At 47.2% G+C, this 23,817-nt stretch overlaps 1 protein-coding gene across 2 annotated transcripts in view; it reads left to right on the top strand.

Annotated features, from left to right (window-relative positions):
- Positions 1 to 23,817, top strand: part of Rph3al (rabphilin 3A like (without C2 domains)) — a 97,679-nt gene that overhangs the window by 25,632 nt on the left and 48,230 nt on the right. The window lies entirely within an intron of this gene.

The raw sequence follows: 23,817 nt of genomic DNA, 5'->3' as shown, positions 1-23,817 counted from the left end.
GGGTGTGTGTGAGGGATCATGAGGTATCAAGAGTCTGGTTCTGCTCATTTCTGTCTCTACTTTCTCCCTCATTAATATGGAGGTAGATAGATAGATAATGGGGTTTGAACTCAGGGTCTTATACTTGCTAGGCAGATGCTCTCCCACTTGAGTGGTATTCTCCCAGGCCCTCCTCCTCACCTGCTAGCTGGCTCTAGCCCTGGAACCCCAGAGGTGTATGCCCTTTAGCAGACTGTAGAGGAATGCTGAGGATATCCAGCTTGGAAAGTGTCCAGAGCCTGGCCTGATGGGGGAGGACAGTTCTTCAGGCACTCTTGGGGATGTGGGGAGGTGTCCCCAGCATGAGCCCTAGCAGCATTCAGCAGCCACCGCTAATGAGCGCGAGGGTGGAAGACGACCCGTCTTCAGAGCTGCATCCCTCTGTAATTGGGCCTGCACGCCCGGGCTGCCTGCCCTCATTATCCAGGGCCATGGTGGGAAGGGAGAGGGGCTGGATGGTTAATTAAAGAGGCCTGGCGTGCCTAATTGCTCAGAATCTGAGTGAGGCAAGCTGTAGACTAATTGAGAGTCCAGCTCCACCAGCTGTAGGGAGGCCAGGCTGTAGACCTGCCTGAGCTTGGGATGGCATTGTCACCATTCCAGAAAAGCAATTGGATCTTTCTTTGGTCTCAGCCTAATGGATCCCATAGTGTGGGAGCAAGGTAGTTGTCCCGAGAAGTTTGCGGGGTCATGTGTGCTGAGGCTTGATAGGGAATGGATATGGTCAGCCTGCATTTAATTCACAGCCCCTAAGACAAGAGTAGCTCCATGGGGCAGCATAGCCTCAGACCGTCATGGAGGAAAGCTATGAGGAAGGGACTAGGGTAGACCTGCTTCCTTTTACATTGGCTTAAGGCCACTTTGTTCTAAGGAGGTGTCCTGCCGAGGGCTAGTCCAGAACCGCAGCAGAAGCTGGCAGTGCCCTGGAATGGGCAGTCTTTCTGCATTTTCCCCCAAATCTCAGTCATCCTCTAAAGCCACAGCTTGCCTCCTGGTTCAGAGCTGGGGACTTGTGTCTGCTAAGCCAACGGAGGAGCTAATGGAATTTCAGTATCACACTCTGTCTGCCATTGGAGGGGACAACGGAAGGAGGCTGAGCCCTGCCGAGCCCAGCACAGTTTCATTCCTAGTGCTCAGCCCTCCACTCTCAGGTGTTGCTTCTAGATCTGCTGCACAGGGTTCCTTTCTGTGGGTCCTGACCCCTGAGGATTCTACATCTGTCATTTGGGATTTGGGACACACCTGAGAGCACCTCCTGGATGATGAGGTATGAACATTGAGAGAATTCAGATGCTGATGGGGTCCTCACTTGGCATGGGCTGAGGACCAGCAGGATGGACACCCCAAAAACCTTGTTGTAAATGCAGATTCTCAGGATCCTTTGACATAATATCTTCAAAGTGTATGCATATCAGAGCATGTAGCAGAACTTCCCTGTGTTGGTGTGCATGCATGCATGCACTCACACATGTATCTATTGAACTCTGGGCCTGGGTGCTGTCATTGAGGTTTTTCCACTCAACCACTAGTGTTCTACCACTTGAGCCGCAGTTCCTTTTCCAGCTTTTTCAGTGGTTAATCGGAGGTAAGGATCATATGGACTTTCCTGAGTAGGCTGGCTTTGGACCTTGATCCTCAGAGCTCAGCCTCCTGAGGAGCTAGGATTACAGGTGTGAGCCTGGCTAGATCTGCCTTCCTTTTAAAGATGACTGACATTTTAAAGGTGACAGGGTAGGGGGTGGGTGTTGGGGGGGAGGGTGATGGGTACCAAGACATGTGAAAGGGTATCAATGTATGTGAATTAATGCACCTTCTATCTGGCAAATATTATGTAACCCTTTTACTAATTACAATAAAAAATTATAAAAAATTAAAAAAAGATGACAGGGTAGGACACCTACATGGTTCCCGCATCTCAGCTGCTGTGGATTATAAGGCTGTGTATAAGGTTGTACATCTCAGCTGCTGTGGATTATAAGGCTGTGTATAAGGTTGTACATCTCAGCTGCTGTGGATTATAAGGCTGTGTATAAGGTTGTATATCTCAGCTGCTGTGGATTATAAGGCTGTGTAGAAGGTTGTACGTCTCAGCTGCTGTGGATTATAAGGCTGTGTAGAAGGTTGTACGTCTCAGCTGCTGTGGATTATAAGGCTGTGTAGAAGGTTGTACGTCTCAGCTGCTGTGGATTATAAGGCTGTGTAGAAGGTTGTACGTCTCAGCTGCTGTGGATTATAAGGCTGTGTAGAAGGTTGTACGTCTCAGCTGCTGTGGATTATAAGGCTGTGTAGAAGGTTGTACGTCTCAGCTGCTGTGGATTATAAGGCTGTGTATAAGGCTGTACATCTCAGCTGCTGTGGATTATAAGGCTGTGTAGAAGGTTGTACATCTCAGCTGCTGTGGATTATAAGGCTGTGTATAAGGCTGTACATCTCAGCTGCTGTGGATTATAAGGCTGTGTAGAAGGTTGTACATCTCAGCTGCTGTGGATTATAAGGCTGTGTAGAAGGTTGTATATCTCAGCTGCTGTGGATTATAAGGCTGTGTAGAAGGTTGTACATCTCAGCTGCTGTGGATTATAAGGCTGTGTAGAAGGTTGTACATCTCAGCTGCTGTGGATTATAAGGCTGTGTAGAAGGTTGTACATCTCAGCTGCTGTGGATTATAAGGCTGTGTAGAAGGTTGTATATCTCAGCTGCTGTGGATTATAAGGCTGTGTAGAAGGTTGTATATCTCAGCTGCTGTGGATTATAAGGCTGTGTATAAGGTTGTATATCTCAGCTGCTGTGGATTATAAGGCTGTGTATAAGGCTGTGCAAGTCTCACTAAGACTCACTTTTCATCCTTGAGGGTGTTTAATACCCAGCAGTGAAATAACTGGGTAATTTGGTAAGCCTACGGGTAATTTTTTTTTGAGGAGTAGCCAAACTGTTTTCTCATAGTGACTGTACTCTTCCCATTATTGGTTCCCAAGGGCTAGAAAGTATCTGTGGTTTGCAGTCAAACTCTTCAAATTAGGATGTGCTCAAAGTAATTAGTGACTTTCATCCCCCTACGCCCTTTCCAAACCTTCAGCTGCCTTTCCCCCAAGGTGCAGCCACCTTGAGCAAATAGCCGTGTCATCTGAGTTGCCTTCAAATTGGCCTCACAGTGTTCTTTTTCCTCCTTGGCCAGATTCAATGTCGATGACACATGTCTCATTATGGAGATGGATTTTTTTTTTTTCGTTCTGCTACCAGTGTTTCCTAAATTCCCAGGAAGAAAGTCTCTTAATTCATCTGCCCTGAGGGGTCCGCTCTGGCCGCTTACACATTCCCAAGACGGTTTGGCAGGAATTGAGTTGGCTTCTGTTGCAAGGTTGGACCAAAGACCCATGTAGCATCTTAGAGCATCCACCTTGCTCTGGGTGCTGAGCAGAACATCTCCATTAAAGCACGCATTTTTTTTTCTTGCTGTTTGATACCTGCAGAGCGACTGCTATTCCTCCAAAGAAAGGAAGAAAGAACTGCCACTTGGTGCTATTCAGAGTCCATTCTCTTCTCCCCAGGGTGGAGTCCTCTGTGATCATCAAGACAAAGGGTGGGCTGGGGACCAATCTGCCCCCTGGTGGCAAAGCCTAGAGCTTGCTGGACTGACATTAGCTTCCTGTCCTGAGTCCTTTCCAGAGCTCTCTGGAGACTGTGGCTCCAGGAGCTCATGGCTGTCAACCGCAGATGCAGTTTACCATGAGGTAGGGCTATACAAGTGGAAGCCGGGAGTGATGTGGGAGCAGAGCCTGGAGAGAAGGGTGGCCTCCACTGCAGATGCTGGAACAGATGCTGGGCCAGCCTGGTAGGAGGTGGCTAGCCAGGCAGGGATGGAGTAGGTGCAGCTCTGTAGACAAAGTGCAGGACTGGCGGTTTGGGCAAATGCGGGAGCCCAGCTAGGAAGCAAGGAAGAAAGGTGGATGGAGAGAAGGGAGAAAGCAGCAGAGGGAGAGCACACAGGTGGCCATGAGGGGCCAAGTACAGACAGAGGGAGGGAAAGAATGTCAGTGGTATCAGGGAAAGCTCAACAGGTGTCTGGCCTTTCTCCTGTGGGCAGCAGAGCCCTCCAAGGGTGCCAAGTAGGTGACAGACACAGGAATATTGAGGGGGCAAAGTCCACGGAGAAGTTTGACAAGCAGGACTGTGGGGTGGGCTTGAGAGAGCATAGTGATTCTGAATTCCCTAATTAGCAGGAACCAGGGCCAGGATCTGGGGGTGGGAATGGCTGGAACCGACATGTGTGCTTCTCTTTCCTAGCTGTGAGGCAGGCATGCTGGAGCAGTCATCTCTTCAGTATTTCAGGGGGGAAAGTGTGGCCTCCCCAGTCCTAGTCCATCAGGCCATTCAGGATACCCACTGCCACTTGGAAGTGAGAAGGAGAGCTAGGGATGTGGTGGGTGGTAGAACACTTGCTTAGCATGCATGAGGCCCTGGGTTCCATGGCCAGTAAAGCAAAAAACAGAAGGGATAAGACAACCTTCCCATCTAGGTTATATTGTTAGTGGGAGCCAGGCAAATGGTGCCAACCTTGGTGGTTTGGGGATCTGACAGATTAAATAATTGAATGAGAAAGGGTCCCCTTATCTTCTTACAAATTCTGTCTTTCATTTTTAACACTGGGGATAGAGCCCAGAGCTCAAGCATTTGAGGCAAGCACTCTACATTGATCTACACCTTCAGTCCCTCTTTTCCTACCATTTAAAAAACTAACAAGTAGCCAGGTGCAAGGGCTCATGCCTGTTACCCTAGCTAATTGAAGGACAGAGACTGAGAGGATCATAGTTCAAGGCTAATCTGGGCAAAAAGTTTATGAGCGTCCCATCTTAACAAATAGTAGAGGTATGGTGGTACCTGTCTGTAATCCCAGCTATGTGGAATCTTTGCTAGAAGGATCTCAGTCTGAGATCAGCCCAAGCAAAACTGAGAGCCCTTATCTTAAAAAAAAATTAACATAAAGCAAAATGGGTGTGGCATGGCTCAAGTGGTAGAGTGCCTGCATAGCAAATATCCTACTATAGTAACCAAAAAAGTGATACTATTGCATAGTTAGTCATCTGTGTTCTGCCTCTCTCTCTTGGTTTCCTCACCTAGCAACTGAGAACAATAAAAAGCCTCAGAGGATGAATATGAAGAGTGAGATGAGGGAAGATTGTGATAAATTCATAGGAACAATTCCTGATACGACTCAACTACTCAATAATTACACAGATCCAGCAGTATATATGAAAGTAAAATATTCCCCCCACCCCTGGCCTTAGCAGCTCCATCTGCCTCTACTAGTGTTCAAATGTACACAAGGGTGATCATAAAGTCTATTTTTAAGGGGGCTGTAATATACTTCTTATTCTGCAATTGTCTTTTTTCATTGTTCTTTTTCCACTTGATAACACATAGCCCCTTTCCCTTCCAAATGTATAAATCCCCCTTTCCCCCAAGTACAAGGGAGTTTTTCACACCTTCTCAACACAGTCTTTCAGAGGGAAGGGCAGTTCTGGGGTGGTGCAAGTGAACATGGATAGGGCTGGGTCCACACAACCCCATGCTGCTCCTAGCTATGTCTAGTCTTTTCCTTCTGTCTGAATCTTTCCCAGGGCCATAGTCCCCTGCTGCCCTCTGATCACAGCTCTCCCTGCCCACCATATCCAAAATCCAGTGGGCATGGTTTAGGTTTATTTCCCAGAAGTCTTTTTGGTCCTTGTGTAAATCACACATAATAAGGTAGAGAGGAGTGGAGCATGCTGCCTAAGACCATAGTAAAACATACCCAAGGCTAAGCCTAGTCATGGCTAAGCTCTGAATCCCCCATGGGACCACCTTGGATGAAAATTCCATCTCCCTTCTGGATCTTCTTAGAAGAGGAAATGGTTGGATAAAGGTGTGGGGTTGGCATGTGCTCTGAGAGTCCCTCTGCCTCTGATACCATGAAGCCTGTGTCCGCAGACACAGGCATGCAAGAGGCAGTATGTATGCATTTTCCAGATGGGGTAACTGAGACTCGGCGAGTGGCTCACTCACAATGGCACAGCAAGGACTTTGCATTTCAGAGCTGAAGGTGTGCCACAGACCTCAGTGGATGGTGATGTGGTGTAAAGCATGCAGCGGGATACCCAGGTTGATGGTTACACGTCTCCAAAGCTGGGGAAGGGAAGGGACTCCTACTCCCAGGGCAGATATGGTAAATGTAGATTGCTTAGGATAGAACCCCAAATGCTGAGTGTCCCCTACAGAATAGACCTGCGTTTTCCCTGGTTTGTCCATCCAGAGATGGCTGGATCCTGGTAGAGAGGTCTGTAGGAATTTGGATCTTGTATCATGGTCTCTATGGCTCAGCCCCTCACTGAGTGGGTAAGAGGTCCTAGTATCCTGGCAAGGCTACCGCATAATAGCTTTTCCCCTAAGCACACTTGCCTGGCATCCCTCCGATCCTTTGCCACCCATGGCTCCTTTTCTTGGGTCTGCTGTGGGGGAAGCTGGGAGAAACTCTGGCAGCAGGAAGCGTTGTTGGCAAATCTGCTTAAGGCTCTTACCAAGAACGGTAATTCTGTTCAGCCTCTTGTCCTCAGTTGTGGTAAATAGCAGATAATGACATTTCCAGTCTTGTGTGTGGCTGCAGGCCACACCTCGCTGGCTGCCTTACCAGCTGCTACACTTCCAGAGACCTGTGATTTTTTTTGTTGTTGTTCCCTCATTTCCTCTTGGTTTCCACCTATGATGTTGCCCTACAACTGTCTGCTATTCACCTGAAGGGCCCCAGGGTAGCTTACCTGTTGATGGAATCCCAGGGAAGTGGGGGCCAGGTGCCCCTCCCCTTCCAGGCTCCCTGTAGATCTCATCCTAACACCAACAAGCAAGGGCTGGAGGTGTGGCTGAGTGTGGAGCACCTGCCTAGCATGTGCATGGTCTTGGGTTCCATCCCAGAACCATAAACAAAACTAAGAATCAAGTTAGTACTCTCCTTTCCAAATTCTTTCCTTACCTTCATCATTCTGAGAGATGCTTTTCCCAGGGGTGCAGATGAAGAAACTGAGGCTGGCAGGGACGAAGATCTGCCAGGCCTTCCAGAGATATTTCTGCCCAGAACTGCATTCAAGCAGTTTGGTCCCCCAGGGAGGGAGGACAAGCTCCAGGTCTGCCAGTCCTGCCACTGTAGGGCCCCCTGCCAGGCTCCCAACTGCTGCCAGAGGCCTATTTCCTTTCCAGCTCATTCTCTGTACCTCTGCTTGTTCATTTAGTTCAAGTGCAGCTCTCTCTGATCACATCATCCCTCCCCCTTCCCTGAAATCTGAAGGCTTCAGTGGCTCCCTACTGCTTGCAGGATGAAGTCTAAATGCCTCCACATGGTGTCTGGGGTCCTCAGTCTGCTCCCTGGCTGGGGGTGCTAACTCCACCCCGCCCTGATCTGTCCAGAGTCTCCAAGGAACTCTAGGCCAGCACATCACCAGGCTCCCTAATTAATCATTACTGCTATAGCTTCTGGAATGTTAGATGCTCTGGAGTGTTGGTCTTGTCAGCTGTATTCTTTTTTTTCCAAATAAAACCAAAACATTTCCTACAGGTATTTACTGACAGGAAGGATCTGTACTGTGCCCGTGGCACTGGAGAGAACACGGAGAAGGAAGAGGATGTTTCCATAGAGGCTGACCTAGTGACAGTCACAGTAACCCCAGGAAATCAGATAGACCAGTGGTGTACTCTCAGACAGGTGGAGCAACCAAGAGGTATACATGTCTCTGGCCACATTGGCAGAAACAGAGCTGGGGGATGTGGGATGACTTTGGGCAGAGAACCTCTGCTACCTGGGATTCTGGGAGCCCAGGACTCACTCTTTATCCTGAAGTCACCCCAGGACTCCCCTCTCTTCATCTGCTCTTGTTGGCCTAGTAGTTGGAGTGGAGCAGTAGATGACTGATACTCCATTTTGGGTCCCTCCTGCCTCCCCCTGGTTCCTGGCCCCAGATGTGATCTTTCTTCTTACATTCCCAACCCACTAGCCCAAGAACCCCTTCCCTCAGGCCCATGATCTGCTCCTCTCTGTGTTTGCTTCTCACTGGACTTCTGGAAAGAGGGTTAAGCTATACCGCCTCATGAGCCCTGCCCCCGTTGCTTCCCTACTACCTCTGTCTCCTGAAAAGGTGCTAGCCATATCCCCGGGGCCGCACCTTTTACAGCTTTCTTTATTTAAACATTTATTGAGCACCTAATTGTGCTGGGGCCCAAGCCAGGCTATGGAGCCACCTTAGAGAACAGGACAGGTGATCCTAGGGCATCCTGATGTGTCTGTTCCTGTAAGCACAGTGATCCCAAAGGCCTCCCTCATCCCCCGAGGTCCAATGCTCACTAACACCATGTGCCATGCCTCCTTGTTCCCAGGATCCAGGCCTGTGTGTCAGTTGTAGCTGGACCCTTCCAAGAGAGTCCAGAAACAGCACAAAAATCAGCACTACTCTGGTCCTGTTGTTCCCACACTTCTCCATCTTGTGACCAGGCCTTAGAAGGATTCAAGGTTCTGCCTTTCAGAACCCATAAGGGGCCAGGAGTTTGGCCTAGTGGTAGAGTGTTTGCCTAGCGTGCAGAGACCTAGGTTCGATTTCTTGGTACCACATACATAGAAAAAGCCAGGAGTGATGTTGTGTCTCACGTGGTAGAGCTCTAGCCTTGAGAAAGCCCAAGGACAATACTCAGGCCCTGAGTTCAAGCCCCAGGACTGGCCAAAACAAAACAAAACAAAAGAAAAACCCATAAGGACCCAGGGATTCCATGGGTGTTTGGGAATATTCTAGAAAAAGAGCCTCAGCTAAGAATATGGAAGGAAGAGTAACGAGGTCCGGGTTCTAACAAAGGCCCTTTTCCCGAATCCTGGGTCTGAGCATGTCTCTTCCTCTCCTTACATACCATCACAGGTCCCACTGCATTAGGAATTCCAAGTCCCATAGCACCTCATACTTGTCACTCAGTCTCTCCTCCCTTCCCGGCCAGCCATGTGCAGAACATCTATTAAACTCAGCATTAAATATGGAAAGTGTTGTGGCTGGGGATGAATCTCAGAAGCAGAGCTCTTTCCTAGCATGTGCGAGGCTCTGGATTTGATCCCTAGGATTCAAAGGAACCATGGCCCCAAAGGGGCCAGTCACGGAGATGCAATCCTTCTCTAGGGATGGGGTCACACTGTGGGACAAAAAGGGTGACACACTGGTACTTTCTGGGAAAACTCAAGGAAGAGGGGCACAGAGATGTTCAGGTTGGTTCTTGAGTATACATAGAAATTTTCCAGGCATGAGACACAGTATGGGCAAAATCAGGAAAGTAAAATAAGTTTTGGGTACTAGACATTGGTGGCTTGCATCACAGCTGCTTGGGAGGCTGAGATCTGAGGATTATGGTTCAAGAAAGTCAGTGAAACTCTTTATTAGAGGTTAGAGTCTCTTGGCTTTTGTGTGCCTAGGCTGCTTCTAATTATGATTCTCACATCTCAGCCTCTTATGTCACTATCACTATAGGTGTAAACCACCAGCCCTGGCCAAAAAAACAAGATTCCTGGGGCATTATGAACTATGTGTCAGGAAATGGGATGAAAACTAAATACATATTTCATAATATCATAGGTCCTCAGAGAGGCTCCAGGTCAGATGTGTAGAGACCATACACTTTTATTTTTCTCTTATTATTATTATTTGGTTGTTCATGGACAACTCAGGGTCCTGGGCCCTGTCCCTGACAGTGGGTTCAAGGCTAGCACTATACTACTCGAGCCACAGCACCACTTCTGGTTTTTGAATAGTTAAGAGTCTTCTGGGCACTTTTCTGCCTGGACTGGCTTTGAACCATGATCCTCAGATCTCAGCCTCCTGAGTAGCTAGGATTACAGGCATGATCTACCAGTGCCCAGCTCCTATACGTTTTTCTACAGTTTTTTGACCAGGCTGAGCTCCTTGAATGTCCAAGGTCGACTACAGCAAATACATCCTCCCTTCATGATGAAGCTTCTTTTTTTATTTTTTTTTTGGTTGGTCATAGGACTTGAACTCAGGGCGTTGTCCCTGAGCTCTTCAGCTCAAGGATATCACTCTACCCCTGATCCACAGTGCTGTTTCCACTTTTCTGGTGGTTAATTGGAGATGAGTCTCACTTACTTTAATGCCCAGGCTGGCTTTGAACCGCAATCCTCAGAGCTCAGCCTCCTGAGTAGCTAGAAGTACAGGCGTGAACCATTGCCTTCTTGATCTTCATGAAATGTTGTCAGAAGCTCAGGGTCTGCTGTGAGGAAGAGGATATTTTTAAGGTGCAGATGGAAATCTTCGACAGTGTCTCTGAGAATGGGGCTCCCTTAGCAGAGCCTGAGCCAGGTGACTTCCTGACAGCAGGTGCTTCTTGATGAGAAATTGTGGGCGGCCTTGGGAAAGCATAAGTTGGTTATGCAACCAGGGCCTGGCTGGAGGAGGTAGAGCTGGCTTTGTCTGGGGCTTTCAATTCCCTGTGTTCATGATCAGGACCATGTGACCAGTGTCTGGGTAGTGGCTGCTGTTTCTCTTCAGGGGACAGATCTAGCCACCTGCTTTCTCCCTGGCTACCTCTGAATCAGGGGCATCCATTTCCTGTAGCTATAAATATCTTCTCAATAAATGTAAGGGTTCTGGAGTACAGGAGAGAAGCAAGAGAGGGAGTGAGACCCTCCTCTCCCTTTCTTAAGCTTCAAGACCCCTGACAAATGCCCTAAGCTATCTATGCACCATGCCATTCTTGCTAAAAGCATACTCTATGCTGAATATGTTCACTGGATCTAACACAAAGCTTATTTTTGGTGGTTTTGGATCCTCTTCCCCTGGGCAAGGGAAGGAACCCAGGACCTCACATATGCTAGGCAAATGCTCCACCACTGAGCCACTTTCCTCAGCTTAAGCCCTTGCTTCTATATTATGGACTAGGATGCCCATTCTGGCTCTGTATGTGAACTTGGCCAAGTACCTCAGCATGTCTGGACCTTTAATTCCTCATGCATGATGTTCAGATCATCAAGCCTCCTGCTCAGGGCCGATGGGAAAGTCGGCGAGACTAAATGTGATAATGATTGTGTGTGCTGAGCGCTGAGTGTGGTGCCAAGCATGGAAAAAGTGCTCAATAAATGGTGGCTATTATCGTTATTAGGAGTTGTAATTCTAAGTAACCACGAGGCAGGGAACAAGATTGATATGAGCCGATCTCCTCCACTACTTGGGCCTTCCTCTGCCCTGATTTCCTCCCAGTCTGAAGGCAACTTGATTGTGAAGGGAGGGAGATGAGTTAGAGAATGGCCCACTGCCATGGAGGTGGTCTTTACCTATTGTCAGTCCCCCAGTAATTCAGATAGAACCAGGAGGACTGCAGCCTAGATTCAGGCCAGGCTCAGACCTAGTCAGTTCCAAAAGCCCAGGCTGAGAGGTGGGGTGCAGAACAAGAAACAGCTTCTTTTAGGCTGGAAGAAGCTGAGAAGGGTTTTAAGATGCAAACTGGCAGGTTGGTCTAGGTACAGAGCTGAGACCTGCACTTCACACCAGGTCTGGGAGGCATTCGGAAAGTCATGTTAGGGATCTAAGGTGGAGCTGACCCCAGGACCTATGAGTGTGGATTTACATATTAATTTACAGTTATCACTCAAGCCTATTTGTGGTACTACACAGACTCATCTTCTTTGACTTAAAAAAAATAATAATAATCCTGAGATTTGAATTCAGAGCCTTAAGCTTGCTAGGTGACAGGTGACAGCTCCTCTACGCCTTGAATCATACCCCAGCCTAGATTTGCTGTTTTAAAACCTACAACCTGAAAGTAGAGCTGTGGCTCAAAGCAGTGGAGTGTTACCCTTGAGCAAATGAGTTCAGGAACGCCAGGCACGGTGGCTCACGCCTGTAATCCTAGCTACTCAGGAGGCTGAGATCTGAGGATCGAGGTTCAAAGCCAGCCTGGGCAGTAAAGTCTGTGAGACTCTTATCTCCAATTATCCACAAGAAAACTGGAAGTGGCACTGTGGCTCAAAGGGTAGGGCAGTAGCCTTGAGCTGAAGAGCTCAGGGATAACACCCAAGCCCAGAGTTTAAGCCCCACGACTGGCAAAAAAAAAAAAAAAAAAGCTCAGGGAGAGCACCCAGCTCCCAAGTTCAAGCCCCACATCCACCAAAATAAAATAAAATAATAAAACATGTAACTTCTAATGGAGTGACTCCTGTCCTCTTTGCCCAAGTTTTAATTGATTTGCTGATCAATATAGATTTGGGCTTTCCCAGATAAGGTCTCTCTATGTGGCCCAGGCTGGCTTTGAAGTCTCTATCCCCCTGCCTCAGTGCCTTGAGTTCTGGGATTATAGGGATATACCACCACACCTGATTCAAGTAATTTTTTTTTTAACTTATTGCTTCTGTCAGTATTCCTGGCCCACCCTGCACACCCCTTGGCTTTGTGGAGACAGCTCTCATACCTTCTTTTCCCTAGATTACTAGAAAATACATAACCCAAACCCAGTCTCCCAGGTTCACCAGGGCTAGGAAGAGTTAACGAGGTAAGGTGCTGTCCTCCTCACCCACCCTGCCCACAGCCAGCCAGCCAGCTGGGGGTTTATCTTATTCCCCGTATCCTGATTTCCTCTATCACACACGCACACAGTGAGACACAGGCCCAGAAATGATCCACGGCTACATCTAGTCATGATTTCTTATTATGTGCTCTGTGAATGTTAATAATCACGAGCTGATGCTGTTGCCTTTTTTAATCCTCCCCTCCACTCGGGACGTTGTGGTGACTGGCTGTGAGTGGCAGGTGGAGGGAGGCGTGAGTTGGAAGCTAGTCCTGCAATCAGCAGGAAATGATGGGACTTTCTTTCAACTGGAAAGGCAGCTGAGGGCTTGCATGGGTCTGGGACTTGCAGGTGGTCCTCACAGTGCCAGTGGCTCCTCTGAAGAAGGGGAAGGACCTGCTCAGTATGGCAGCACAGCTTTTGGGAACTCTGGATGAGGAGAGGAGGTCCTGGCTTACTTGCCTGGTTCTCCTAACCACTGACAAGGAGCAGCAAAAGGGCCTCTAGGCTCCTAGGCAGGGTGTGGGGTAGGAGACACAGCCCTTGTCTTTCTTCTGCAGTGCTTGTCTAGTGACCTGGTGCCTAGGCAGGACTGGCACTCTTAAGGTTGTGCCTCTTTGGGCAGTGTTTGTGACAGTATGTGCAGTCTTCTGAGACGTGACCCCTATGGCCTCCACAAGCCAAACCCTGCAAGCTTTCAGCCTCGCTGGCTGCCCAGGCCACGTCCCAACAAATGGGAAGAGGGGCCAGATTGTCTCCTCTCCCACTCAAGGCTTATGGAGGAACAGTGGGGTAAAAGGAGCCAAGTCTGCCTTAACTTGGGGTACAGAAGGTGAAGTGGGGTCCAGGCAGGAAGAGGAGGCAGCCAGACCTGACGTATACCTAAGGTTCAGACAACTCAAGGTTCACACACCAAACCCGCCCTCCCGCCATGGTCAGGTTGCTTATCTAAGCCTCATATCCCTCATTTATAAAAACAGATCATCATGAAAATTGAATGAGATTCTACATGAAACAATCACATCAGTGCCTGGCATAGTTAATAGATCTTTACAAGGTGTGTATAATACTGAGAGCATGGCTTCTTCCGGACCTCTGCCCAGCAGGGCTGGTGGCACAGCAGCAGACCATGTCTCACAGTTGAGTAGGACTGAGCCTGCAATCAGAGGACTCAGTGACCCAGTGACCCTGCCCTGGGAGGGATGGGAGTACAGGCCTGCCTTCATTTGAACTGAAGTCATCTGATGAGTCCTGTCTCTTGTCTCTCTGCATATATACTGTCAGCTTCTTAAGCTCATGTTTCAAAAGTCCAGATCTGGTTTAAAAAAAAAGAAAGAAAAACAACAAACTTAGGGTAAATAATTGTCTATAGTATTGAGCATAGGCTTCTTTTATTGTATTTATTTATTTAGCCGGTCTTAGTGTTTGAACTCAGGGACTGTCAGGACAGGAAACTGTCACTGAGTTTCTTTTGCCCAAGACTAACACTACCACTTGAGCCACATCACCACTTCCAGTTTTTTTCTGTTTATGTGGTACTGAGGAAATGAACCCAGGGCTTCATGCATGCTGGGTAAGCACTCTAACACAAACACAGGCTAGGCTTCTTTTAAATAAGAATCATGCTTGTTGGTTGGTTGGTTGGTTGGTTGTAGGGCTCAAACTCGGGGCCTAGGCACTGAGCTTTTTTGCTCAAGGCTAATGCCCTACCACTCTGGACCATAACCCCATTTCTGGTTTGTTTGTTTTTTTAGTGGCTAATTGGAGATAAGAGTCTCACAGCTTTTTCTGTCTGGGCTGGCATCGAACCATGATTCTCAGATCTCAGCCTCCTCAGTAGCTAAGATTACAGGTACCAGCCACCAGATCAAGACCCTTCTTTCCAGGTTTTCCCTCAGCTTCTGGAGATTGAACCCAGGACCTCCCACTTGTGAGACAAGTATTCTACCACTTGAGTCATGCCCCTGGCTAGCCCTTTTGGTTTTCTTTTATTTCTGAGATAAAGGTCTCACTAACTTTTCCCAGTAGCTGAAATTACAGCTGTGTACCACCAGGCCCAGGAAATGGACTTGCCATTATTTAATTCATATTTTGGCCTGTCTCCTCCCAGACAATTTTGTGTCTAAAGACTTATGAATCCATTAAGCGTGTATACATTTCTATGTGGCCAAACATCATACTATGCTGACTTTATATAATAAGCTTCTTTTTTTTGCTTAACTCGTGTGTTTCATTCTATTTCATTATATATTCCGCTTTGTCAGTATTTTGGCCTCTTTTTCTATATATATCATCATATTTATTGCTGATATAGCTTCCATCTAAACATAATAAAATTGTTTTCCTTTTGTAGATTTGATTTCTAGCATCAAAAGCACAGTATGGGGCATGAAGCACATACCCAAGTATGTGTGCTCTGGATCCTTTTTTAGGCAGATATTTCTTTTCCTTGCTTTACTGGCATATTTAACTAATCCTCTGTCAACATTTCCTGGGTGGGGAGCCCAGTACTAGAGCTTAAATTCAGGGCCTGGGCATTATCCCTTAAGTAGTTGTTGTTGTTGTTGTTGTTCCTCCTCCTCCTCCTCCTCCTCCTCCTCCTCCTCCTCCTCCTCCTCCTCCTCCTCTTCTTCTTCTTCTTCTTCTTCTTCTTCTTCTTCTTCTTCTTCTTCTTCTTGTCATAGGGCTTGATCTCTGGGTCTGGGCACGGTCCCTGAGCTCTTCAGCTCAAGGCTAGCACTCTGTCACTTAAGCCACAGCACCACTTCTGGTTTTCTGGAATTGGAGATAAGTGTCTCACAGACTTTTGTGCTTAGGCTGGCTTTGAGCCAGGATCCTCAGATCTCAGCCTCCTGAGCAGCTAGGATTATAGGCATGAGCCACAGGTGCCTGGCTATCCCTTAACTTCTTTGCTTGAGGCTGGTATTCTACCACTTGAGCTATAACTCCACTTCTGGCATTTTAGTGGTTAATTGTAAATAAGAAAATCATGGGCTTTCCTCCCTGGGCTTGCTTCAAACCTCAATCCTCAGATCTCAGCTTCATGAGTAGCTAGAATTATAGGCCTTAGCCACTGGTGCCTGTCTGTGAACATTTGTAACATAGTTTGTTTCTAAAGAGCAACTGTCTAATTTACCAACTTTAATTTATTGCAATGTTTGAGGAAGTTATTCTTCAGTTAGATGGTGGTTGTTGTTTGAGGCCAGGGTTTTTCTATGTTGTCTAGGCTGGCCTTGATCATACAAAAACAAAATCTTCTTGCTTTAGCCTTCTAGTGCTGTAATTACAGGCATGTGCCACTATGCTAGGTGGTTTTGCTCATTTATAAACTTTTCCATTCAGAAGGGTACTCACTGAGGACGGAAGAATCATGTCTTACTCATCCTCAAAATTCTTGAACTGCCAGGCATGTATCTGTAAACCCCAGTAATCAGGGGTAGAGACTGGAGGATCATGAGTTCATGCCAGCATAATCTACTATATCCAAAAAAATCCTAAAATAATACCTCACATACAGTATTCAATAAACAGTTGTTGAGTTGAAACCCCAAATATTTTTAAATTATTCATCTTGAGCAGGACACACCTGTGGTCACAGCTATTCTGGAAGCCAAAATGAGAGTGTCTCTTGAGCCCAGGAGTTTGAGACCAGCCTGAGCAACATAGCAAGACTCCATCTCTAAAATTACAAACAAACATCCCCTCCCCTTTGTCCCCTATGCTTGTTCCCTCATTCTGCACGCAGTCATGGTCCAGGCCACAGAACAGGAAGATGAACAGAAATAGATATGGCCTCTGCCCTGTGTGACAGCCCAGTGCAGGGAGTGACAGTTGTCCCAGCACATACAGCTGAGGGCAAAACTACAACCTTGACAGTGGAAGAGAAGAGACAGCAACCCATCATGGAAGTTCTGACTGGGTAAGAAGACAGGAAAGGCTGCCTTAGGGGAAGGGTACTTTTTAAACTGAAGTCTAGAGGATGCTGCAGTTAATGAGGAGACAGGTGCATCCTGAACACGATTATAGTATGTGGCAGAGCAAGAATCAGGGACTGAGGAAGACCAGTTATGCTGGAGCAGAGGAGAGAGAGCAAGATGGTGCAACAGGAGTTAGGGATGAGCAGAAGCCACTGAGAAGGTAGAGTTCAGTCAGAATAACTACATCATGCACATGCAGAGGGGGGTGGTCTCTATGCAAAAGCAAGGGGAAGACTCTGAAGGATTTTAGGCCAGCAGAGATGGGAGAAATGGCATGTAATCCAGTTTTTGTGTCTTGGAATGATCAGTCAGGCCCTTTGTCTGAAATCATTTGCAGGCCAGCCAGTGTAGGTATGGGAACACCTGCTGAGGGTCCCCTGGTGCACAGACAGTGGCAGTGTGGATGAGGGAGAGAGGGAAATGACAGAGTCAGGGAATGTTCAGAGTGTTTGGACATGGATGGTTTGTATAGAGGTAAGGACGACGGCTGGTAGGGGCTTTTCATCTTGTGTCTTTCACTGAACAGGATTTTTTGGCAAAGGACCTCACCATGCACCGCAGTCAGCACTTCTGTGAGTCATCTCCCTGATCCTCCCAACTGTGGTGTCACCATTAATGAACTGATGAGAAAAAAAGGCCCAGAAAAGGTTCCATATCCAAGGTTCCTCCTGCCTTGAGCATGTGTCCTGTGGAAGCTCCTTTCTGTGATCTTGAGACTGGGACAGGATGAATGGAGAGATTGAGATGGGAGGGAGGGAGAAGGAGATGTTTGGGCTGAAGGCCTAGTTGTCACTCGTGCTTGAGTCTATCCTAGAAGCAAAGTATCACTTAGATGCAGCTTCTGGCTGCCAATATGCTGTTGCCTGAAGCAATTCTACTCATGGAAAGCTCATTCTGCAGGAAGTAGAAGGCTTCCCTGAAATTGGTCCTTCCTTGGCAGTGAGAGACTCCATTGTGAGTTGGTTAGCTGGCTTACGCTCTTTCACACAAGGTTGTTTGTTTAGAAAAAAGTAACAGCTTCTTAATTTTCAATATAGGAACTTGCAAACAAAGACCAAGCCCTAAGGGGAAAAGGTTCATTATTCTCTTACTGATCTGAGATTTAATAGAGAAGTAATTACGTATTATTTAAACTAGAGCATATTGTCCTTTTGTGGGTCTAGCCTCTCAGGAGCCCCCAAATCCCCCCTGCCAGCCAGAGATGCCACAGGTAAGTGAAGATGACTAAGAGGTGACAGGACTTGACTGCCTTTAGCAAGTGATATGAATGTAGCCTGATACCAGTTGCGTATACACAGGGATGGCTGTCCCCTCATCCACCTTCTTGACTTCCTTAGTACCCTGAAAGACCAGAAAGAAGGGATACTGTGGGGGGGGGAACCCTTACAGCAACACTCTATGCCTAAGATGCATGAAATGGCTTTTTCTCTACCTAAGCTTCCTTGGCTCCTAAGGACTAGGTGTCACAGCCTCTTGCTGGGGAGGGTAGGGGCTCCCTGCTCCAACTGGGACGGTCTACCTACCTCCTTCCTCCCCTCCATCCCCCTGCATCTCAGACTGGAGCTGACCTTACCTCTGAAGGGAAGCTGGTCCATGCTGCTCCTGTCTCCAGGTGACTGTGTATCACTGAGTCTTTGAGCAAAGAATAGGAATTTCTTTTCCCCTCTTGTTAGGGATTAAACTGAAGGCCTTATATATACCTGGCAACCTCCACTTCTAAGGTTCCATTCCCAGCCTGTTTGGTGGTGGTTGTTGGTTTTTTCTTCTTTTTTGAGCCCAGGTCTTACTACATTTGCCTAAGCTAGCCTTAAACGTGGCAATCCTCCTGCCGCTGCTTCCATATTGGTGGGATCACCTTGCTTTGTCTTTTGTGAATTCTCTCTCTCTCTCTCTCATTTTTTTATTAAAAAATTTATTAACATTGATTTTTACATCATTTTAAACGACAAGTTTAACAAACAAGTGTTCAAGAAGGGAATCTCTATTTACAGTCACTGGAACTTAGCATTTAGAACTTAATGAAAATTAGGTTAAGGGTTTGTATGTCATAGAAACATTAATTTATGAAATCAAACATTATGTCTATAGAGTCATAGGTTTTTATGCCTATATAGTTAGGTTTATATTTCCATTACCATGTCCATAGCTTTGAATATGCAGTTATTGAGTCCTCACTCTTGTACTCTTTGGATCTAATAGCCACATAGTAAGGATACCATGCGCCTTTTGTTCCTTTGGTCTTGACTTGTCTCACTCAACATGATTTGCTCTAGATTCATCCACTTCCCTGTGAATGCCATTATTTTATCTTGCCTGTTGGCTATGTAGAATTCCATTGTATATATATATATACCACATTTTCTGTATCCATTCATCTGGAGTAGGGCATCTGGGTTGTTTCCATTGCCTGGCTATTGTGAATAGTGCAGAGATGAACATAGCTGAGCAGGTGTCCTTATCATATCTTGGGTCATGCTGCTCAGGATAGATGCCCAGAAGTGGTATGGCAGGATCATAGGGAAGGTCTATTTTCAGTTCTTTAAGAAACCTCCACACTGCTTTCCAGAGTGGCTGAGCTAGTCTACATTCCCACCGGCAGTGAAGTTAGGGTTCCTTTTTCTCTACAACCCCGCCAGCAACTGTCATTGTCTGAGTTCAAAATCTTGGCCATTCTTGTTGGGGTAAGGTGATATCTTAGGGTTGTTTTTATTTGCATTTCCTTTATGACCACAGATGATGAACATTTTCTCATATGTTTTTCTGCCATTTTAATCTCTTCTTCTGATAAGTCTCTCTTTAGTTCCCTTACCCATTTTGTGAATAGTTTATTGGGTTTGGGGGGAATTAGTTTCTTGAGTTCCCTGTCTCTTATTTTTATTATAAAGATTATATAAGGCTGGGAATGTAGCCTAGTGGTAGAGCGCTTGCCTAGCATGCATTCTTCGGTACCATATGCACAGAAAAAGCCGAAGTGGTATTGTAGCTCAAGTGGCAAAGCACTAGCCTTGAGAAAAACAAAAAGGAAAAAGGAAAAAAAAAGTGTCCAAGGACAGTGCTCAGGCCCTAAGTTCAAGCCCCAGGACTGGGGAAAAAAGATGACATTCAGAGCCAGTTACAGTTACATAAGTCAGGTAATGAGTATGTTTCCTCTTAGACAATGTCATCCCTTCCCTTGCCCTCTGTTTTCCCCTCTTGTCTCCACCTACAAGTTGTGTAGTTCATTTTCAACAGTGTCTAGTGAGTGCCACCGCTGCATTTGTTCACCCGTGAATTCTCTTTGTTTTGTTTTCTGCCCTGACAGCATAGATGTTCAGTCGGTCAGATGGAATTAACCAAGAGTGTGCATGTTTATTCTTGAAGGCCCTGCTGAGCTGTCCCTCCTGGGATGCAGCTGCGCAGCCCTCAGCTTTGGCAAGATGGCCTCTGCGAGAGCTGTAGCTATTGATCAGATGCAGTGAGGCCTGGCTCTGCCCTGTTCATCTGTCTTCCAGCCCAGGGCTGTGCTCTGCATGGCACCCCACAGGCAGTGCTCACCTACGTGAGCGAGTGGGAAGCCAGGGAGGAGATGGGGATAGACAGATGCAGGAGGCCTGGGAGCCTCTGAAGTAGGCCGTTGAGGCAGATTGGGAGCCGTGCATGGAGGCTGGGCACTGGGTCCTGCAATCCAGTGTTGACCAGCAGAACATGATGAAATGTCTTGGTTCTGTGTTGTCCTAGCATAGCTACCAGCCCTGTGTAGCAGCCACGTGAGTACTTGAAATGAGCTCATGGTTTTTTTCATTGAATTGTAATCATCATCATCATTTTTGAGGTGCTGAGGGATGGAACCCAGGGCTTTGGAGCATGCTAAGCAACTCTACTCCCGTCTGATTTCACTCTAAATAGCCATCTTTGCTGAGGACCACCGAATTAGATAGTGCAGGCCTATGCAAGAAACACATAGAGTTTTAGACAGGGTGTAAGGAGGCTGCCACTAATAACTTTGGCATTTATTATGTGTTTATTATCTGTTGGTAGCTTTGCTTGTATATCTCAGTTCATCCCCAAAGCAGCCCTTGAGGACAAATATCTCATTTTTTGTTTGTTTGTTTGTTTGTTTGTTTTTGCCAGTCCTGGGTTTGAGCTCAGGGCCTGAGCACTGTCCTTGGACTTTCTCAAGGCTAGAGTTCTACCACTTGAGCCTCAGCACCATTTCTGGCTTTTTTTCTATGTATGTGGTACTGAGGAATCGAACCCTGGTCTTTGTGCATGCTAGGCAAGCACTCTACCACTAGGCCAAACTCCAGGCCCACACATATCTCATTTAACAGACAGGAACAGTAGAGGCTTGGAGAGGCTGTGGGTAGATTTCCCAGGCCTATGTCTATCTCATATGCCCCTGTGCCAAGCCACATTGCCTGTGCAGGAGCCCTCAGTAAGACCTGGGAACATGAAGGTGGCAATGAAACAGAGGGTCGAAGGAGCTGCAGTGCCCGGGAAAGCAGAGTAGAAAGAAGGATGATATAGATATAATCCCATTTTAACGTCTTCAACCTGCACATGTGAAGAAGAGCGCAGTCCTGGAGAGGACTGTGCACGACAGAACGTATGTTCCTGAAGGCCATATGATGAGCCCTCACCCCTAAGGGATGATACTTGGAGGTGAGCCCTTTGGGATTTCATTTGTGTTAGACAGTCATGAGAGTGTCTTCCCCATGTGTGGGGTAAGTGGGGAGGGGCAGGGAGAGGGAGAATGATGTCTTTATAAGAAGAGACCAGAGTGTGTCTCTCCATCATGACAGGAAACAGCAAGTTGGCTCTCTGCAAACTAAGACCAACACCCTGTTTAGGGATTCAGACATCTGGAACTAAGAAAAAGGTTCTGTTGTTTCTACCTCTTAAACTAAGATTCTTTGGGGGGTTTTTTCTCCCTTTTTTCTTTCTTTTGTGCTAGTCCTAGAACTTGAACTCAGGGCCTGGGCACTATCCCTCAACTTTTGTGCTCAATGCCAGCACTCTGCCACTTGAGCCACAGCCCCACTTCCAGCATTTTAGTGGTTAATTAGAGATAATTGTCCTGTCTGGGCTGTCTTTGAACCATGATCCATCTGAGTTTCCTGAGTAGCTGGGATTACAGATGTGAGCCACCAGCACCTTGTTTTAATCTAAGATAGTCATATTATAGCAGCTGATGCAGACAGAAGCCCAAGCTGCCCTGTCCCCTAACACTTGTCTGTGTATGCAGGGGTAAGTGGCCATCAGGCTGTAAAGAGGCCTACAGGTTTTGTGGAGGCTGCTGAACCTGGGCTTTCAGTCTGCAGCTAGAAAGTTCTCTTGCTTCCTAAGGGAGCTCAGGACAGACCAGACTGACTATGAGCCAGCATCAACTGGCTGCCTAGCTGTGTGGTTCTAGCAGCCTGTAACAGCAGAGCTTCCATTATTGGGGATCCCCATACCCCTTCCTTCATAATTAGTGGTCAGGGTCACTGTGCCTAGCACATATAATTGCTTAGTAAGTGACAGCCTTTGGTGTTTTCCTACCTGACTTTCAAGACTGCAGTCTAATTCTATGGCTTGGGATGGGCAGAAGATTCTTTGTTTTACATTATACTGCCAACGAATCCTGAATCCCGTATGTATATAAACAGTATAATAGAAAGCCAGGCGTGATAGCACACACTTGTAATCCCAACTATGTGAGTTATGTGGACAGGAGGGTCAGGCTCCTAGACCTACTCCAGAGAGAAAAAATGAAAGCAAAAATGGGCTGGGGGAATGGCTCAAGTGGTAAAGTGCTGCCAATCAAGTATAAGACCCTGAGTTCAAATCCCAGTACCTCTCTGTCCCCCTCCTCCCCTCCTCCCCTCCCCCCCCCCCCCCCCGCCTCTTTCTGTGCTTCTAGAGGAAAGACCAAATCAACTGGCTTTGATGCCTCTTTCCTCTCTCCTTTCCCCAGGGAGAAAAGACCTTGTGAATGGTGGTTGATCTTGCCCTAGAAGTGAGAGGATAAGGATGGGAGGAAGAAGAGATGCAGCTCTAAGAAAAGGACAAGTTGGGCCAGAGTTTGGCCTAGTGGTAGAGTGCTTGCCTAGTATGCACCAAGACCTAGGTTTGATTCCTCGGTACCACATACATAGGAGGGAAAAAAGCCAGAAGTAGTGCTGTGGCTCAAGTGGTAGAGCTCTAGTCTTGAGAAAGCCCAAGGACAGTGCTCAGGCCCTAAGTTCAAAAAGGATTGTCAAAAAGAATGAAAGAAAGAGAGAGAAAGGAAGAAAGAAAGGAAGGAAGGAAGGAAGGAAGGAAGAAAGAAAGAAAGAAAGAAAGAAAGAAAGAAAGAAAGAAAGAAAGAAAGAAAGGGACAAGGCTAGTAGGTTATGGTCTAGCAATGCAGTTGATTGGTCCCTGAGAGGGTTCACCCAAAGCAAACAGTAACACTGAGGTGGGTGCCTTGCCTTTTAGTTGACCATGAGAGTCAAAAGGGCCAACAGATAGCAGAGGGCTGTGCCTCAGGTAGACTCCCCAGTGGAATGGCCCCAGGATAATGGGATCTGAGAGTGACTTCCCTGCCAACCCAGAGGACCAGAACTTGGAACACATCCCATTTTACTTGGAGAAATAGAGAAGTGACATTTTTTTTTGCACCTGATCCTCGGAGGGTAGCCAATTGTGCCCCCACGGATGTGTCATAGCTTCCCTTCCGTGGGTACTGGCTGCCTCCTCTCCTGCAGAGCCCAGCCCAGACTCCCAATCAGGATGGTGACACATACTTTGGGAAGCCAAGTCGGTGACATTTCCCTCTCCTCAGAGATGTGTGCGCCTTGCTCAGTTGGCAGCCTGCAGAAAAGGCCAAGTAACAGATTCCTGCTATCCCTCTGCAGGGGACAGGAGAGAGCCCTCACCAATGCAGGGAGCCAAGGTGGGGTCCCATCCCCCACCCCTTTAAGAGGAGGCGCCAACATTGAATCACACTTCCCCTGGTGGGCCCAGAGCCAGGCTGAACCCCAACAAGTCCACCTCTGCCTCCCAGCGTGTTTATCCTGGCCTTCCTCACCAAGGCTTATTGCTGTGCCTCTAGGGAAAGCAAAATATGTGTTTAGAAGTTAGGAGCTTAAACAGCTCTGCAGATGGAAAAACATAGAATCTACATTCTGACTCTGCATATCTTGAGGAAATGATAGAATGTTCCAGAGTCAGCCTTGAACCCCGTCCTCACTTGCTTCTGGATCTTGGGCAAATTCTTAAGTCCTCCATACTG

The sequence above is a fragment of the Megascapheus bottae genome, chromosome 17, assembly GCF_031878675.1.
Source record: "Megascapheus bottae isolate mThoBot1 chromosome 17, mThoBot2.hap1, whole genome shotgun sequence".
In the NCBI taxonomy this organism is placed as follows: Eukaryota; Metazoa; Chordata; class Mammalia; order Rodentia; family Geomyidae; genus Megascapheus; species Megascapheus bottae.
Note: the sequence above shows the minus strand (reverse complement) of the source record. Positions and strands in the feature narration are given on the sequence as shown.